We start from the raw sequence: 20,505 nt of genomic DNA on the forward strand, positions 1-20,505 counted from the left end.
GTTATAGGTGAGCTGACAAACTCTGAAAAATGTTCAAGAAAGAGTCTGAGGGCCCTACCTACAGCTGCATAGGTTGAGATTCCTGTGACTTCATGATGAAGGCCAACCCCAGCAGTTTCTTGAGCCCACCATCCTTCAAACTCTCCAGGCCCAAGGCACCCTTCTTCACCTGAGGGATCTACCCTGTGGGCCGAGTATTCATTTTCACGAGCCAGGCCTCTGCCTATGCTAGGGTCTCAAGGTTCACCTTTCTGCCTTTCCCTTCTTTTATGATTCCATGATTGAAAGCCTTGTTTCTAGACAGCACCTGCTGGCAACCATGTTAATGTTCAATAAGATCTCATCCAAGAAGCAATGCAGGGCATACTCAGTGATACATAATTGCTGAGCTTTGGCGTTAGCCTAGTTCTCTGCTTGATGATACCAGGCCTTGACAGTCTACCAGCTTGTCTTTTCTGCTGGTCCCAACTGATGCCATCCACCTTTTCTTGAAAAAGGTTCTTTCTGTGTATTTGCTACCCACTGGCATGGAGGCAATAACAGATTTATTTTTATTGGAAATAATATACACTTGAATGGCAATTTTTACTACCTTTATGAAACTCAACTTAGATAGTTTTGGGATGCCATACTTTTATAGGCAGCATTTTTCACAGGAGCAGGTCTCTGTGTCCTAGATTCCAGTGGAAAAGTGTAAAAATGTGTGAGAACTTTGGGTAAATGCACATTGCCCACTGGCTTAGAATAACTCCAAGCTAAGCCTTTACAGATTTCCATCAAACTTGGAAATTTTGTTTAATAGTGGCACTGGATAAAGTGCTTTTCTAACTAAATATTAAACCACAAGTAAGCACTTTACTCAAGGAATTTCTTGAAGGCAGCAAATATATCTTAGACCAGTTTGACACACCAGCAATGGTATTGCACATAGCATTTGCTTAATAAACTGTGAACACATCACCAAGTAAGTGGAATAGGTAAACAAGATGAAGCCTTATTCCGCTGATCACCAGGGAGCTTTTGAATCCTGAAGCAAAGGCTGATTCTATTCATGAGACCTTGCACTTGGGAACAATAATTACCCTTTTTCCTCTGACTTTTTGTCATTCTAATTATTGGAAAAGTTGCAAGATGCTTTGATCTCAGTTTTTATGGAAACTAAAATTACATACATTTTCCATTTACAAATTATTGATAGAATGCTCATTCCACCATTCAATATTGGCAGCTTCACTCTGATAAGACCCTCCTAAATCTTGTTGATGGAGTTTAGGTTTTACGGGCAGCAAATCTAATAATTATCTTTTCTACTGCTCCTTGTAATGTATTAGAAGCAAAACAAAAGGGGAAAAAAGGAGATCTATTTCCTCCATAAGTAAGAAACAGCAACATGACACTGATAACCACGTCTAACTAACTCTCCTCCCATCTTTTCTTCATTCACAGTAGTTTGAATTCAGACCAAAAATTCAGGTGAAAGTCAGACTCTTCAGGTTAAATGCAGTTTTACAGAGGCAAGTATATGTGAAAGAAATTTTATAGGAGCAAATGATCAGTTGCATTTTTAAAAGCAACTCCTACATATACTGTTGGGTAAACTGCCAAAGGATTCATTGTATTTCCCACACAGGGACTGATGGCTAAAGACACTTAAGAAGTAAGCTAAATATTTCAGATGCTTGGGTTTCACAGCTTAGTGAACGCTTCATTGTAAAACTTGAGATAATGCAACAGCAGTTTCAGAATGATAACGTTATTTAGATTCTCTTTCCTGGTATCATAGAACTTGATTGATTGACTGAGATACCAGGGATTGAACTCAGGGGTGCTTAACCACAGAGCCACATCCCCAGCCCCCCCCCCTTTTTTTTTTTTGTATTTTATTTAGAGACAGGGTTTCACTGAGTTGCTTCAGGCCTTGCTAAATCACTGAGGCTGGCTTTGAACTCATGATCCTCCTGCCTCAGCCTCTCATAGGACTTTATTTTTAATCCTTTCATTCAAGAGTTAATTTTTTTCATCTGATCACACAGAAAATAAGAATTTTCCAAATCCTCGCAAGCAATACATTCAAACTGCTCTATCAGCAGCACTTCTTCCATCAAAGGCCAGAATTTTCAGCCTTTATAATTCTTTAACCAATGGCCTCCTGGAGCAATTCACCATCAGTGATGAAATTACCACAGAGACTCCTTTGTGATTGAGAAAATAGTAGCAAATGCTCCATGGTTGGTTTTTCCAGGTTAGCCAATGACAAAATTAACAGTAACCAATTCATTGCCAGCCAGGCATTAACAATTCATCCCTTCATTTGATCCTTTAAATTTAGTAGGAATGAATAGTACTTTTACTTGCATAGGGAAGACAGGTTGCTGGGGGGAAAAAAAAAAGCCTCTCTTACAAATCCATTTTAAATGCTACTTAAATTTTTATCAGTTTTAGATAGCACATAATCAAGTACTAAACCAAATGAGCCAGTTCTCTAGCACAGTAGACATAAGCTTAGCTGCAGAGATGGCTGTTATATACCTCAAGAATCCCAGGAAAGAGGGAAAAAAAAACATGCCAGTGGGTAGAAGTGGTTAGTTACTGCAGAGTGATAAGTCATGTCACAACAAACTACTGTTTCCAAGTGGACGAGGATATATTCCTCTCAGATATCGTCTAAGTCAGTAGTTCAAAGGAACAGGGCCTCTCTGCCTCCCAAAGTTTTAATTTTCCGCTGAGAGAACAGACTTGCTGCCATTTTGAGTAAGTGTTCATAGCACACCCTGTCCCACAGTCAGAGGGGAATAAAGGAACTTTGCAAAAAGAGGCAATAAAGCTAAAACAAAAACAAAGACAAAAGCGGGTAAACTAAGTCTAACTCTAGTACCTAAAATAGAGGAAAGCTTGAACCTTCCAGGAAGTTACTGTCTCTCTTACACAGAGCTTTTCCCCTGATGCCTTTGCAATGGATATACTGGTACCATTAAATAAGGAAATATTTCTTTTTCTTTCCATTGTAAGAGGACAAACTCAGTAATTGGGAGAGTTTTACCCCCCAAAAGGCCATGGACAGGAATGAATCCTTCTGATTTCTAGTCTTCCTTGTAAAAAGAAAATAAATGATTTTTTATTTTCCTGAAGATTTTTGTCCCTGAATCTTTAATTTTTCTTTCATACCTGTAAGGCTCAATAATAAAGATTTTTTTTTAAAGGGAGGGCAGGAGAGACTTGACAAAAAAATGTGGCATCCTTCGTGATTCTCCAACAGCATTTCCAGAGATGGTCTGCTTTCAACTAACACGGGCAGAAAACGTTTCAAACAAACAGGACTCGGTAGAATGAGTTACAAACATCTCCCTTGAAGTTTAGTCTCAAACTGTTTCTGTCTGGGAAGGTAAAGTGAATGGAAAGGAATTTGATGTGGTTGGGATTTCCCTGAGCCTCTGTTTTTTGCTTACCTTTCTAGCAAACCCAAGAAAATCCAGTCTCTGGAAAGAGATAAAACAGACACTTCCAAGAACTACATCTAAAGAAACCTGTGGTGTAGAAATTAGGCCCAACCTGGAATTTTAAGAACTTGTTTTCGAATACCAAACACCAGAGACCAACCAGGACAGACTATTACTTGACTTAATAAGGTCAGTAGATTAATTTTTCTTCCTTTCCAGGACCAAAGATTGCTGAATTAGCCCAGATGCTACAAACTTTAAGAAATCCTTTCAGGGCTTAGGAATCAAAGTAGAACCTAGAACATGGTTATATACTGTCAAGCAAATAAGTTTTTACTTTGGGATAGAAAAGTAAAGTAAGCTATCTTTCAAATGAAATAACACCAAGACAATAAATCCAATATGCACTTAATAATGAAGGCCAGGTTTCTCTCTGTGTTTTTTTAATGCATATGTTATTAAACTATTTAAACTTCTTAAAAGTTAAATGTTATATAGGAAAGAAGTGCAACTATAATATCAGCATGATCTGTTCACCAATCCATTTTTAACAACATCTCATTTCATTGAAAATAATCTCCTTTACTTTGTGTCTTTGGTTTCTGGAAACTAAACAATAAACTGAATTTTAAAGAAAGAAGGAAAGAGGAACATAGGAAAAGGGGTTTCTCTCAGAGGCCACAATTGCTAGGAGAAGGCTGGCACTATCCAGACATCCTCTCTCATTTTAGTAGTGGTTGTTCCCTCCTGTATTTATGCCCTGATAATCTCCTTCAGTGAACTTCATCTTTCAATCAATTCAGCAGCCCCTTAAGTTCTCACAACTTCATCTCTCATCTCCTCATCCCATTCATAATTAGCCTAATAAAAAAACCCATGGGATTTAGTAAATGCCTTTTTTATTTATTAAATTATGTCATAGTTTTGTCCTTTGTGTATTTATTTTCATATTATCTAGTAATACAAGAGTCATAAGGGTATTTCCATACTTTGGGTTACTACCATGTGCTTGAGAGTTTAATCAACACTCACTTTTAGTCCCTTTTAGTTGTTAGGTTGACTTCATATAAAATAGCTTCAAAAGACCAGAGCTAGGTAGTGAGGAGGCCATATAGTATTCCATGAACATTTTTTTTCTTCAAATTAATACTATTTAGCCTAAGATACTGTAATGAGTTCTAAGGAGGGAAAAAAAATCTGGACAGAAAGATAAAAAGGACTAAGAGAGTAAATTCTGAAGAAACATTAACAATAGTAATCATACATTCATAAACATATAATGATAATGCATACTTTTATAACAACACTTTTCAAATATCTTCCACATATATCACCCCCATTTGATTAAAAATTATCCATAATGTGTTCCCACAATGCAACCAAGCTACATGAAAATTATGTTTCAGGATGGTTCCATTAGATTTCCTAAATCTTTAGTAAAAAGAAAAGAACCAGCTAGATGTAAGACATGTGAAAGTTGTCTGATGTTAACACAAATGACAAAATTTTTAGATTTCTTTTTTTCCCTAAAGCTATTTTTAAATGTGACATGTACTTAACTTTTTGAAAAATTTTAGGTACCATTCTATCTATAGGAAGAAGAACTTATGGGTGGCTACATGGGCAAGGAGGAGCTCTTTAGTATCCACGTTGTCAATGTGCAGTTAGAGTTCCCTCACCACCTGGAGGCTATTTATCCTACTTTTAAGAGAACCATACTGCCCTGGGCTAATGGTCCCACCCAGTGGCTGGCAAGAGAATCTGTGTAACTCAACTTGGTTTCTCCACCACTATCTTTCTTCCTCCTCAGAATGCTGCCTTTTTTCTTACTCCCTTTTAGTCCCTATTACATATTCACCTTAACTTTATTCTTGGGTCTTACAGAGTCCTCCTACTCAGGATGCCTTCATATCTTTCAGTCCTTTCTCTCCCACGCTAAATATTTCCTCGTTATCCAATGATCTCAGATTCTTTATTTATCAACTTTGAACACACTTAGATTGCCTGTGCCCTTCTGAAACCATGGCATCCAATATAGGTTATAATACTCCAAGCACAGTTTGACCTCAGCAAAATAGAATAAGATTAACACCTTCCCAAATCTAGGTAAAAGGAAGTATTTACTGATGCTAAAAAGACATTAACTTTGCTGGTACCCAGGCCACTCAATGGATACATGTTATGTAACTAAAATTGTTAATCTTTTTCTATATTATATAAGCTAAGGATCCACTACCCTATGTTTTGAAAGAAAGTCACTTCATAATATCCAAATTTCCACACAGATCCTTACTTATATCTAATCAAATCTGCTAGTCTTCAAGGACTAACATTAAAAATAAATGTCATCAAAAACCTTGTTGGCTTTTCATATTTTCTTTATTATTTAATTAGTATTTTTATAACATTGGCCTTCTGGTATTTGTTTACGCCATAAATATGCTTTTTAGCTATGTTTTAACTTATATATGTTAATATAAACCTAACCACATCTTAAAACTTTGTATCTTTGGAAAATCCAACCGAAATCGCAACAAGAAACCCCAAATGATTTTTGAAGTAGGTCTTATTTTGAATTTATGATTTACTGCTACAGGCTTAAGTTAACCGGAACATATTTATCTTTATTAAAATTTGTGATCTGATTAGAATTGCAATATTATCTTAACTCTGTTTTATCTTTACTCTCCATCCAGAACTATTTAGTTTTAGGCTTATATATACATCTGTGTATATATAATCATAAACTATTTATAGATGAGCACAATTTTGCAAATGATATTTCAGGATCCCTTTCTATAGCTAGGTGATATGTGGATAAATATATTGGATAAATAGCCAAAGTCCACAGATTCACCACCAAGCTCTATGAATTATATCTCCTTATAGCTCTCAAATCCATCCATTTGTCTCCATCCTTATTGCCATTACCTTAGCACAGGTCATCATTGTCTTTTGGAATTCAGAAACATTCACCAATAGTCCTGCATCTGATCCAACCCTCCTCCAATGTACTCTTGCACTGCAATCAAGGTGATCTTTCCAAACACATAAAGCTAATTGTGTCAAGTTCATATTTGAAATCCTTCAGAGCCTCCTATTGCCTTCAGAATTATAGAGAGTTGCATCTTACATGAGAATTAGGTTTCAAAAGCAACAGACAAAACATAAATCATGTATGGTCAAAATTATTCTGGTCTGGTTCTTGAGTACCCACAGAATATAATAACCATATTTCATATATCCCATAAAAAGGAATACATAAATATACAAGTGTATATAATGATTTTCTATATATAAATTATTAAAATGTGCAAAATAAAATTTTTGGAAGTATTTTAGAAGTATTGGAATTCTCTTTTGTTTGGTTTCATGCGTAAAGTTAAGAATGCCTTTGGTAAGTATTCACTGAGCACCTCTGTGTACCAGAAATTGCACCGGGGATACATTGAGGAACAAAACATACTAAAACTTCAGCCTTCAGAAGCTTACATTCAGAAAAAAAAAATCAAATACCTCAGTGGCAAGGGTACTACTGGAGAAACCCAAGTGGAAAAGCAGGAGTAGGGAAAGATGTCAGGAGCAGAGTAGAGAATGGAAAGGACTGGAATTTTCATTAGAGTTTTCAGAGAAAGCCTGGCTGAGGAGGTGGCGTTTGAGCAAAGCCCCAGTGGAGGTAAGAGAATGAGCCAAGCCAGTAGAGGAAAAGTGTTCCAGCAAGGAGGAGGAGCAGCAGGTGCTTAGAGGCTGGAGGGGTTGAAGAGTGAATGGCATTGAGCCAATGGCTGCTGGAGTGGAGTGAGAGATCAGAGAGGTGGCAGGGAGCCAAGTGTGGAGGGCCCTTTAGGTATCCGCTACTTGAGTGATGTGGAAGTCACTGTGGTATCAATTGTAAGGGTCTGACTCTGAACCCCAGAAGGGCATCAAGACTGGCCTGTCTTCATTGTCTGCCACCCTGGGACTGCATTTCTCTCTTTGCCTGATCCCCCCCTCCCTGGACTCCAAGTTGACTTGGCTTGGAGAAGGCAGATATACCTCTTCCAAGGTGTCCACACTGTTTCCTCCAGCCTAGGCTCACTAGACTTTGTTTGTCTTCTCAGAGTGTCGAGGACACTGCAGAGCAGTGGTAGCCAACTATCCCCATTTCTACACTGTAAACTTTGCAAGTAGTACCCAAGTTTTCTTTGTAACTTGAGCCTGCAGCACAACACACCTGCACACAGAAATCAACCAGCGTTTGCTTCATGAAGGGATAAATTCTGGTAAAATAAGATGTAGCAGATGAGAACCCAGGAGAATCTCTCCTGTCTGCAGCACTTTGAATTATCTAGAATCCCTATGCCTCTGTTTCTGGTCTCCTATTTGGAGAATTATATTTTAACACATTTCCTTTGTTATCTTTAAAATTTGATTCTGAGTACATTCTTCTGAGTTTAAAATAGTATTCATCAAAGTGAAAAAGAAAAGGTATAAAAAGTCTGTCCTTTCCCAAACTCTGGGCAAACTTCCATTTTCATGTTTGTGAGACAAGGGAAATATCCTAATCTACTTGTCAAATTTAAAATTATTTTCAACCTTTTGTGCTATTAATAAGCCTCAGTAATGGATACCAACCCAAAAATGCAATTTAACTGTAAACAGCATATTGGCTATTTCGGGGAGTGTGAGCAACCTATGCTTTAATTCACATTCTAAAATGTGAAGACAGAAATAAGAGAAAACCAAGAAGAGTGTTCAGAATGAGTTCAGATATGATCAGCTTCTGAAAAGATGATCAAAGTCCATGTTAATATCTTCCAGATATCATTGGAGCATTCACAGTGGGAGAGGAAGAGGAACAGAATATTTTATATGACCTAAAAACTCAGCAAAATATTAGCCTGTAAGGGTGGCCATAACTTTATCAAGGTTGGAAAAATGTCCCCTTTCTCCCTTCAAGAGAATACCTTGCTTAGTTAGCCTCAGTTTAAACAGCACGTTCACCCTTTCAACATAACATCAGGGCCCCCCCTCTCTTACAAAGGTAAGATAATGTGCTCTTAAGTAAGAAGTCAAGCCCTCACTGCCTTTTGAAACTGCCTGATGAGAATTAACGGCCTTTGCCATCCACTTTTAAACAACTTCGGCCGGTTTTCTGTAAGCACCTCGTTTATCTTTGGGCTCTTTCATCTATTATCTGACTGTAAGTGTGTTCATAGCTCATCAGCTGAATTCACTCTGACAGGGAAGTCTCATGACGAGTAGCCATCAGCCTAATGTCAGTTCAGTGAGTATCTCTGGAATTGAGGTGATGGGACAGGGTCACTTTCTGCAACTCCTCACACCACTGTGGAACCACAAAAATAGAGCTTTAAATCATCCTCTTTGGTCCTCTTTGCTAATATTAGAGCACCCTGCGGCTATGTTCACGCTTAGATCAAAAACACCACCTGGGGCCACCTCTGTATCCATACTTACATGTGGTCATAGATGTGAATCATGAAATTTCCATTTGTGCAGATGAAAGTTACCATCCAAATGGTTTTTCTGTGACCTCTAAAGAGTCCATGCACAGATATTTTTGACACTAACAATGAAAAAAAAAAGAAAGAAAGAAAAGACCATTATCCACTATTTTTATAGTTTGGCCACCTGGGTCCCAGAAGCTTGTAATTGTTACTTTTCTTCCTGAAAAACTAGGAATGGGTCTTATGATAAAAAACAAAAATACCTGTGCTGTAAACATAAAATTCTTATTTTTGAAACAACCCTAGCTTGGGTTTTGATCATCTGGAAGAGCATTGTGCTTGAACCAAAAATGCCTGCTTACAATAACTTACCAGAATTATATTTCAAAACAAGGGTGGCTTTACACATTCATAAATGTTTTGAGTAACTGAAGTAGAGTTTTGAGAAATCTCCCCACCACAGCATTCAAAGTTTATGCTTTCTGTGACAAAACAGAAGCCCTTTGATATTAGTATTTTTACTTACCTTGCAAGGAGGTGTCTGATGTTCTAGATCCTCCATTACCAAAACAGCATGGCCTATTTCTGCCCTGCTGATGGAGTGAATAAACTCATTAGGGTGTGTTTAGCTCTACTAATCACCTGACGATTATTCAGAATCATAACAACACAACTTTTTCAGTCCCAAAGGTAAAACTATGCTATAAATAATAGCTTCAATTGCTCAACACTTAGCCGACACCTCTGCTCCAATCCTGAAAAAGTAACTTCTTGTAGATGGACTGAACCAATGTGAACACACCCCAAGTCATACTAGTTAATGAATAGTTGCTGTCTAACTTCAAAGTCCCTTCAACAGAGCTATAACCAGGTGCTATAGGAACTGGAATCAAGTAAATATTGATAAAATATATGATCCCTATATGTAATGGGTTTCCATTTACACCATTGTGTAGGTCACTTGAAAAATAACTGCTTAGATTTCCACAGATAGAAACAACAAAGATAAAGGCTTTCCTTTGTTTAATTGTCACTCCTTTCTTTTTGAGACATTGCAAGCTAAAGTACAGAGGGGGTAATTATCTTATGGAGCAGATGATCTGGCAAGACGTATTTGTTGTTAGAGGTCTTTCAGGATTAGATTTTCTTCAAGTTATGCTTTCCTTTTATAACTTGCTAAGAGTGAAAAGCAAGAATTTCTGTATTAAAATTATTTAGAATAGTAATGATTCTTCAGATATGCCCCAAATGAATTAAAATCTCTCTTTGGAATATTGTGATTGGCAAATTGGGGCTTGGGAGATTGTTATTACTTTAGTCTCTGAAACAAAAGATGAATCTATCAGAGCCTGCAGCATAGTTTAAAAACAAGGAACTCCTGCATCCCTCCATTTTTCCATACCACCCTCCCCCTGCTCAGGTACAGAAACTTCTCCAAAACTTCTATCAAAAGACTCGAAGTACCCATTTCTATGGGATTTATATAAGCTTCACCCTCATCATTCTGTTCTCACCTCCCTTACAGGACCTTCTACCAGTAATGCTCTTTCACATCTGCATCTGAACCAATTCCAAAACTCTAAACTGACTACCATGTCTTTCAACTTGAGTAATTATCAAAAATAAAATTCATATAAAGCGGGCTGGGGCTGGGGCTCAGTGGTAAAGCGCTTGTCTCACACATGTGAGGCACTGGGTTTGATCCTCAACACCACATAAAAATAAATAAATAAAGATATTGTGTACATCTACAACTAAAAAAAAACTTTTTTAATTAGTATAAAGCAAATTCATTCATGCATACCTCTCCCCTTACTCCCTCTGCTCTTCTCTCCCTCAAAAATACCCATAATATGTCTCCTTCACAGGGCTTTTGCAACTCTCAATGGTATTCCATCTCCCAGCCACCAGATTATGGCTTTGAAATTGTATTAGACGTTTTTCTACTCCTTCGTTCTCTGCATCTGTCATTTCACAAATCCTGTTAGTGATTCATGGAAATGTCTCTCAAAAACAAGCCTCCCCTTCATTCTCACCTCCAACATGGTAGTGGAGTTTCCCTCACTACACATGTGGGTTACAATCGCTACCAGGCAACCTCCTTCATGACAAGCTGTCCTGTGCCAAACCTTCCCATGCCTTGGAAAAATGCATGTTAGAAACATATGATCAATATATTTGCTACTTTATCATAAGTCTTCTGTGGCTGCAAGCTCCCCACCTCATCAGGTCTAATATCCTGATGTGTACTTGTATAAGCTTGAAGACCCTTCTCAGGACGAATCAAACTGTTTCCTACATAAAGTTAATTACCTCCCTATAACTCTTACCAATTTGTTCTGCATCAAGAGGAAAATTTAATTCTTTCCTCTTTCAAATATTTGAAAACAACTCTCTTGCATCTGCTTAATATTCTTCCTTTCACCTAGTTGCTTCCGCCTTTCTTCAGATGATTTTTTTTTTCAGATCCCTTATCATCATCCCCATTTATACCCACTGGCCTGGCCCCATTTAAAATGTATGTCATTCTGGTGTTGAAATTTTTCATTTTTCTTTTTCCCTTTCTCAAATTCCTCTAAGCCTATCCAAAGTAATAGGAAATAGCTCCCTACAGATTTTTGACAGTAACATGGGTATATTTGAGAATTTAAGCTAATATAAGGAATTTTTTTAACATTGTACTTCTGTGTTCAGCATGATATATCATTTACATTTAATAAAGATGTTGTGATTGACTAACTTCAATTAGTTACGAATAATTGTGCTTGAGTAGTGGGGGGGGGGGCGGACAAATGTAGGCTCTTTGAATATAATGCAACCTAGGTTGAAAGTCAAGGGAGCTCACTTTACAAAGACATTGTATCCTTAACTCCCAGATACTGTCAAAAAGAAAAAAGAAAAAAAGAAAAAAAAACTAGCTCCCATCAAACAAAAGCTAAGAGTCTTTAGATATACTCGGCAGGAAACAGTCACTCCACTTTCATTCCACCAACCCTCAAGCCAGTGACCTCCCTTGATCTCTGAGATGACAGTTTGCCAAGTTCCATGAAGATGGCATTCACAAATGACCCCATTAGATTTCCTAAAGACCTTAATTGCCAATTCCTTTCACCCAGGTTTCTGAGGTTCAAGGACTGCTATCCTTCAGTTACTCTCCTGTGTAGGTTCTAGCTATTGTTACCTTAATCCTTTCTGAATCCCTAGGATGCAAAGAACTGAAGCAGACTTTGATTCTCCTACTGAATTACAAGATACTTTACATACTTCTGTCAATAGTCATTCTCCTGTGTTTACTGTTCAACAAGGACATTCACTTTCATGTCTAAACATAGAAGGGAAGCCACCATTGCAATAAATGTAATCTTACAGATTCAAAAGCTGATCCCTTCAAAAGATCATGTGAAATACCTTAAAAAGAACCTAATCACTTCCTGCTGTCTGAGCGTCATAGTTCAATCTTATCTGGCTGAATGCTATTGGCTCCCCTCTGCACCCATACTGGAAAAAACATCTGGACTTTTCTTGCAAATCAAATCAACATTTATTTTTTGAGCATCTACTCTTTGTGTAACATTATGTTGGAGTAAGTCTATGAAAAACAAAGTAATTTCATTTAAACTTTGGCTTTTCTTTCATGATTTGGGATGATTTTGAAGGAAAATATACATCATATATGCAGATCAATGAACCTGAAACTAAAATGAGTATATGGGGATGAATAGGCAAAGAGGGAGCACCAAAATAAACAAAAATGAGTTAATAAGGTAACAAAAAATAGGAACTCTGTTGTATTTAATTAAATCATGCCAGAATCATAATTCTGTAATTTCCTTGTCTAAAATTCTTTCACAGTCTTATACTGGAACCTCATAAATTAAGTTGCTAAAGTCCATCCATGAAACTTTGCTGTGCCAAGTGGAACATCTATGGGTACTGAGGTTCATGAAGGGCCACAGGGTTATGTTATGTCCTCCCACCACCACCAGCATGCATGCACACCCTCTCTCAGGATGGAAGTTAAACACTCCTCTGCTAAAGCAAAAACAGGATAAACAGAGGAAGCTTTACTTAGACGGCAGACCCAGGGGAGAACAGTCACCCTATAGTCACACTCAGGGTTTTCAACATTTCTAGAAGATTGTGACATCATCAGATAATAAATATGCAATTTAATTACTTGAGTGACCTGTGAAATAGTCATTTCATTAGTCAAAACACAGGAATTTAAATGGGGAGTAAAAAAAAATAGAAGAAAGATCCGTGGAGTAAACAAAGGGGAATGAAGGGAAGGGAGGCAGGCTGGGATAGGAAAGACAGAGGAACGAATCTGACCTCAGTTTTCTATGGACATATATAAATATACTACAGTGAATCATAAGACAATAATTAAAAAACAACTATAAGTAAGTAACAGAAAGATCAGTAGAGTAAAGGAAAAGGAAAAGGAGAGAGAAGACAAGAGGGAAAGGGGAAGTACTGGGGACTGAATTGGAACAAATTATATTCCATGCTTTTATAATTATGTAAAAATGAATCTGTTGTTATATATAAATAAAAATAACCAATTAAAAAACATAGTGATCAAAGGCTGGGGCTGTAGCTCAATAGTACTGTGTTTGTTTCACATGCACAAGCCCCTAGATTTGATCGCGCGCGCGCACACACACACACACACACACACACTCAATACAGAGATTATAACCATATTCTATCACTTGAAGAGAAATTGGACTAAAACATATTCAAGAACAAATCAACTCTAAAGTTTTGAGTTCAGAAGATTCATTCCGGAGGGGAGAGGGGTCAAAACGCGCAAAACTAAAACAGTATCTGTTGAGAAATAGACGTTTACAGTTTCATGATGAATACAGCTCACTTCACAAATACTATCACCTATGCTTTTCTGCATTTCTGTTTTACTTTAATAAAAATGTCCTAAGTAGGTCATAGGAGACTGATAATTTACCTAAGACTTCTACCACAGGGAACCCAGTGGAGTGAGTACTAGAAAAGCTGGCCCACAGACTGAAAGAGGAAAGCCAGAAAATCCAAGGTCAAGGAAAAACATTAAATATATTTGGCAAAGGGAAGAGAGTAGATGTTGCCTCTTTACTCTCCTTAGAGTCTGGGACTACAATGTGATCTTGGGATCAATAGAAAAAGACAGTACCCACCTAAGGATGTGACAGAGAACACAAACAGCCTATGGATCCCGTAAGGCATGAAGTACGTCACTGAATTGCAATCCCAGTGGATTGGCACTTCAGAATTCTGAATGTTTGGAGGTAGATGGTAGAAGTAATGGAACTCAAGTTAGAAGACATTCTACATCTCCAGCAACGATGAATAAAAGAGCATCCAGGGGCTGCAAACTGGTACAATTACTATGAAAAGCAGTATGGAGATTCCTCAGAAAACTTGGAATGGAACCACCATTGGACCCAGTTATCCCATTCCTCAGTTTATACCCAAAGGACTTAAAATCAGCATACTACAGTAACAAAGCCACACCAATGTTTATAGCAGCTCAATTCACAATAGCTAAACTGTGGAACCAACCTAGGTGTCCTTCAACAGATGAATGAATAAGGAAAATGTGATATATATTCACAATGGAATATTACTCAGCCTTGAAGAAGGATGATATTATGGCATTTGTAGGTAAATGGATATTATTGATCCCTGGTGCATAGACATGCACGTACAAAGAATATTATGCTAAGCTAACTGAAATAAGCCAATCCCAAAGAACCAAAGGCCCAATGTTTTCTCTGATATGCAGATGCTAATTCACAATAAGGGGTAAGGGCATAGAGGTACTTTGGATTAGACAGAGGGTAGTGAAGGGAGGGGAGGTGGTATGGGAATAGGAAGGATAGTGGAATGAATCGGTCATTATTATCCCAAGTGCATATATGATTACATGACCAGTGTGATTCCACATCATGTACAACCCAGAGAATGAAAAGTTATAGAACATTTATGTATGATGTATCAAAATGCATTCTACCATCATGTATAACAAATTAGAACAAATTTTTTAAAATATAAAAAAAAATAGTATCTGATCTGAGAAGCTTGGGGAAGGAAGGCCTGGTCATCTTCATACTTTAGCTAGTAATGTTCTTATTTTTTGTTCTCTGCTTTTTAAACTTTGTGACATATTCTTTCTAAGAATGTTTGCAAGATATGGCTAGTGAAGAATAAGCAAATTGCCCCCATTCAATCTGGTCCATATTCTCAGGTTCACTAGATGCCAAAGTAAGAGAATATTCACAAGCTTCATTATCCAGATCCCTCAGAAAATACTATATGGTCAGCAAGATGTCCTCAAGGTTGTTCCAGTTTCTTTTATACATTAAGCCTTCATTTTTCTTTTTCTTTTCAAATTAATAACAGTAGTAACAGTAAGAATGGCTTACGTTTATTGAGAGGTTTCTAAGCTCCAGATACTATTCTAAGCATTTTCAATATAATTCCCTTAAACTTCAGAGGCACACACAAAATTATGATAGTATTACTATTTTTCCAGTTTCATATATGAAAGAAAACTCAGGAAAAGAAAAGTTAAATAACTTCTGCAAGATCACTGTTATGATTTGAATCTGAAATATCCCTCAAAAGTTCCTGTGTTGAAGTCTTGGTCCCTAACACAGCTTTTGGGAGGTAGGGCCTCTGGGAGTGATTGGATCATGAAGGTTCTTACCTTATCATTGGATTAATCCCCTGACAGATACATAACTCAACAGGCTATGAAGAGGTAGGCCCTATTAGAGAAAGTAGGTCATTGGACCCAGGCCCAGCCTCTTCCTCTGGCCCCACCCCTTCCACCACCACCCCAACTCCCCTACCCCCACTTCCAGTGCCATGAGGTAAGTAGCTTGCTCCACAGGCTCAGAAACAATAGAACCAAGTGATCACGTACTGAAAACTCTGAAACTGTGAGTCAAAATGAATCTTTCCTCTTTTAAGTTGTGTTTTCTCCGGTATTTTATCAGAGTTATGAAAAGCTCACATAATAACTCAATAAGTGGGGGAGGAGACATAAAAAGGTTATTCACTCCAATCTACTTACCAGCTAATGAAGAATTCCAATTAAACACATTCACAAAATGCTAAAGAAATGAATTTATTTTGTTTGGGTTTGGACCCTGAAGCAAGACACAAACATAATGGTATGCCAACTTGTCTTAGAGCACAATTTCTTAACCCAGCACTATCAAAAATGGGGCTGCACCCTTGACCTCTACCTATTAAATGCTAACAAAATCTCACTCTCAGTCACAAACATCCAAAAGGAGAGTTACTGGGGTCTGAAGTAGAACAAGATATATTCTATGCTTGTATAATTATGTCCAAATGGATTCTACTGTCATGTATAACTAAAAAGATTAAAAAATAAAATAAAATAATATTTTTTTTAAAAAAAAAGAATCCAGACACTGTCAATTCCCTAATTAGAGTTGCCAGATTTAGGAAAGTACAGAAGGCTGAGTTGAATTTCAACTTTACATAAGCAATGGATAATTTTTCAGTGTCAGTATGTCCCCTGCAATACATGGCACACACTTATACCACAAATTATTTGTTATTAACCTAAAATGCTAATTTAACTGTGCATCTTGTATTTTACCTGGACTCCTACATGGAGGACAAAATTGAGCCTGGTTGAGAACCAGTGTTAGAGTTTCTGTGAGGGAGCAGGAAAGAAGGTCAAAGTCTCTGACCCTTGTCTGTGTTGGGCTCCATCCAATGCAGAGCTCCAACCAGGTAGCCAGAGAGGGGAGGACCGGATGGCAACAAAACTGGCGAGGGGTCAGAACCAACTTCTCTCATCTCCCTACAGTCACACACACCCTGCTCACCCTGGAACTCTTCTTTCAGAGACAAGAAAATGCTGAGAGCCACAGCTGAGTCGGAATGGCCCCTGGCATTTTGCCAATAGTATTGGTTGACAGGCGAGGCATTACTATCTGCCTCGGCCGCTACTTTGGAGTTCTCGTGGGGATTCCCGGGGATTCCCGGAGAGTTCCCATTGGTTGGGGAAGTGCAGGAGGAGGGATTTCCGGAGGAGATATTTCCGGTGGCTGGTTCCTGGATGAGCCACGTGGGGTTCGGGGTAGTTCCCGGGGAGCGTGTGTGGAGTGTGCTGGTGGAGTTCAGAAATAAAGTTTGTTCCTGCTTCAGTGGCTCGTGATTTGTGCCCAGCCAGACTGCGGCAAGAAAACCTTTGGGCCTTTCTTCTGGGTGCTTTTGGGCATGGATCTCCTGATTCTTTACTCTCCATTCAATTGAACTTATATTTTAGGTGTTTTTGTTTTTTTCTTGGAATAAGAATGCTGACTTCTCTTAAGTCCCATGTCTGTTTCTCCAATACCACCCCTCTGGTGTCAGCCAGACCAACCTCATTTCTGGGACTCTGTGAAAAGTGCCCAGTCCCGACCCCTTTCATAGCCAGCAATGGGATGCAGTGAGGCAGGGATAATCCATAGGTATAGCCCTTTGTCTCCAACCCCTAGACCTGTGCAGGCCTTCTTGTGAAACTGGGTTCTGGTCTCATCTACTTCCTAAATTATGACCCATTTCTACCTAGAACTCTAGACCTCCAAGGCCTAGAGATTGGCCACAACTTCCATTCTGAAATATGAGCCATAATACCATGTGGAAGCCTTGTGTGTGCAAATCACCTAGAACCTCCAAAGATGCCCAGGCCCTCTGGAGTACTCCAGTACCACCTGCATATCAGGCTGCTTACCCTTATGGATAGATAGTGCAGTGAGATGCATGCTCTGCTGCCTATAAGGCAGATAGGGAAATTCAAGGTCTTTTCTGAGTCACTTCTAAAGGGAAATAAACAAATATATAACCTTGGTGGGGAAAAAAAGGAAGAAAGAAAGAACGGGACTTCCTTTGCATCCTGATTCTGCCACTTGCTTGGACAAGTTACTAGAATAATCTGAGCCTCTATATATCTGTAAATAGGACAATAATATATGTATACCATTAAGAGGTAAGAATTACATAAATTAACATTTGCTACATCTAGGTCATCAAACACACTCAGTAAATATTAGATCTGGCTCCCTCCTTCCCTTCTCTTTTCTTCCTGAAAGTCAACAAAGATCACTGTGACCTTCAAGAACAGGCAGAGATTATTTCTGCCAAAACACTTTCCACCCCTATCCCACTCTGCTTTCCAATCTCTCCCCTTCTCTGCCCCTACTAGTCTAAATTTGTGGTATCATTCCTTTTGACTCTGTGAGGCAGTCTAAATTTTATAACAATTCAATCAAGTTCAATTAATGGAATTGTAAAGGGGCCTAGAAATCAATGCTATAGTAAATTATGAATGCAAAAATTAGAGCAAAACAAACCTCATGCCTCAGAGCCAAATTTTATGTTTTTAATGTGTAAGGAAGCCATTTATCCTTGGCCCCAACCCAAGCCCTCCCTCGAAACAGCCAGATCTAGTCTCTCCCATTCATTTAGATTCATTATGGAAATATAGTTGCCTTCCTCCATTTTGGAACAGCTATTGGTTGCCAACAATGGTGTCCATGGGGTTCACTAAATACCAAACTTGGCAAAGCAGTATTGTAGCCCAGCATGGTATAGTCTTCTTTAATGCCTGGGCAAAAATTGTAATTGCAGTTATCTTAGCCACCATGCACACCTTAATCAGCATACCATCTCTGGAGATCTGGAGGAAATGATCTTATCTTCACTCCATTATTAATGTTCACATTGCTTCAAGAGACTTGCTAAGCTATTGGGAGTGGAGGGCATTAATTCCTAGTTCTTTGTCACTGTAAAATTCCTTGAGTAAATCAGCAGGTTATCACACTCAAAATTATTAAGATATATCAGGGTATAAAAATGAATCTCTACTGACTTCTGTCCTGGAAAAAAACTTTTTTAAAATTCTCTATTTTCCAATCCAATAACCGCATATCCTTTTCTATAGTTCAGTGTGCTTAGCTAGTTGCAGCATATCATTGCTATGCATGAATTCATAGGGTATTTACATTTATAAGAAAATATTTCTCAACTATTTTGCTTTCCTTCTTTTTTATCTTTTTTCTTTCTTTTCTTTTCTTTCTTTCTTTCTCTCTTCTTTCTTTCTTTCTTTCTTTCTTTTTTTAATAACACTGGGAATGGAACTAAGAACCGTTTTAGTTTTTTTTTTCTTAATGCTTGGGTTCCTAGGGTATTGTTTATCCCAGGGAGCCATATTCCTCATCTTGTCTTCTTTCCTAGAACTTTCAAGAACTGTCTATTAAAACAAAAACACAATCTTAATAGCATTATGATGATAATCTCCATGACATTATAATGAGTGAGAACTTCTCATTTATTTTTCTACTGAATGCTGACTAGCCTCATAAACTGCCCAAATTGATAACTATTATTTCCTTTCTAAGTAGAAAAGGAAGGCCCCGAGAAATCAGCCTCCCCCAAATCATTCATCCTATACCAGTGATTCTTTGGTTCTTTGAAGAGTAAATGACCTTTGCTCCCTTCTGAATGATGTCTGTAAAATGATGGAAACATCCAATTGCCTAATTGCTCTTTATAGCTTTTCCAACTTCTATGAGCCTTTTTATGGGTCTCCATCCATCCCTACCCTCAGCCATGAGGACCATATTCTGTAGATTTCTTCCTTCCTCTCCCATAAGTTCTTTCCTAAGCCTCTGGCAAAGGTCTTTCCTCCTCTTTTCCTTCTTTTCTCCAGCAAGGCTCTGTTTAGGACCGTGGTCTTTCCCCCTCACACACACTCCTCTTGGAAGCTCCCAGTCAGATGGCTTTAATTACCACCTGAATGCAGATGACTCCCAAATCTCCAGCCCCAGCCTTGACCTCTCACCCTCTTTTCAGTCCCATATTTCTTTCTGTCTGCAGAATATCTCTACTTGGGTGTCCCACCACCTCCTAAAACTAAACATGTCAGAAGCAGAGCTCATTATCTCTCCACACCCCCCTTCCTTTTCTCCCTGTTTCTCCAGGGCTGTCGATAGCACCCCTGCCTGAGCCTCCAATCCCTGGAGTTCCCAGATGGGCCCAGAGCAGTCTATCACCCCCAGGGCTCAGAAAGGCAGGTTTCTGTCCCCCAAATTCCCACTCAGCTGCAGACCATGACAACATTGTGATCTCAATTGATTTTATGTCAAGGTTGTTGCTTTAAAAACTCTACTTTCCTATTCACCCAACCATTGACAAATATTTAATATCTCTGTTGCATTCCATTTCTTCGGACATCCTGATGTCCTGGAGTCCTCTGAATTGACAAGCGAATCACATAGGCACCTCTTTCTGATTCATGACTCTAAATTATAGAATATATGAGACTGCATATTTATAAACCTTTTTATTTCCTAACATAATTAATAGCTGTAGTTACCAATTAAATAGTAAACTAATTAGTAATTAGCCCGAGAGATTGATGAAATGGAAGTTTTAAGTGATTATTTCTGTTCTTAATTTCCATTCTCTACACCAAAAGTCACCACCACCCTATCCCTGGGGCTTGGTTACATTCTCTCTAGCCTCCCATCTCTGCCTCGCTGGGTGACAATAATTGCACTGCGATGGTGGGTACTGTCCTATAATTCACCAGGTGCTCT

This window comes from Marmota flaviventris, chromosome 2, assembly GCF_047511675.1.
Source record: "Marmota flaviventris isolate mMarFla1 chromosome 2, mMarFla1.hap1, whole genome shotgun sequence".
Taxonomy (NCBI): Eukaryota; Metazoa; Chordata; class Mammalia; order Rodentia; family Sciuridae; genus Marmota; species Marmota flaviventris.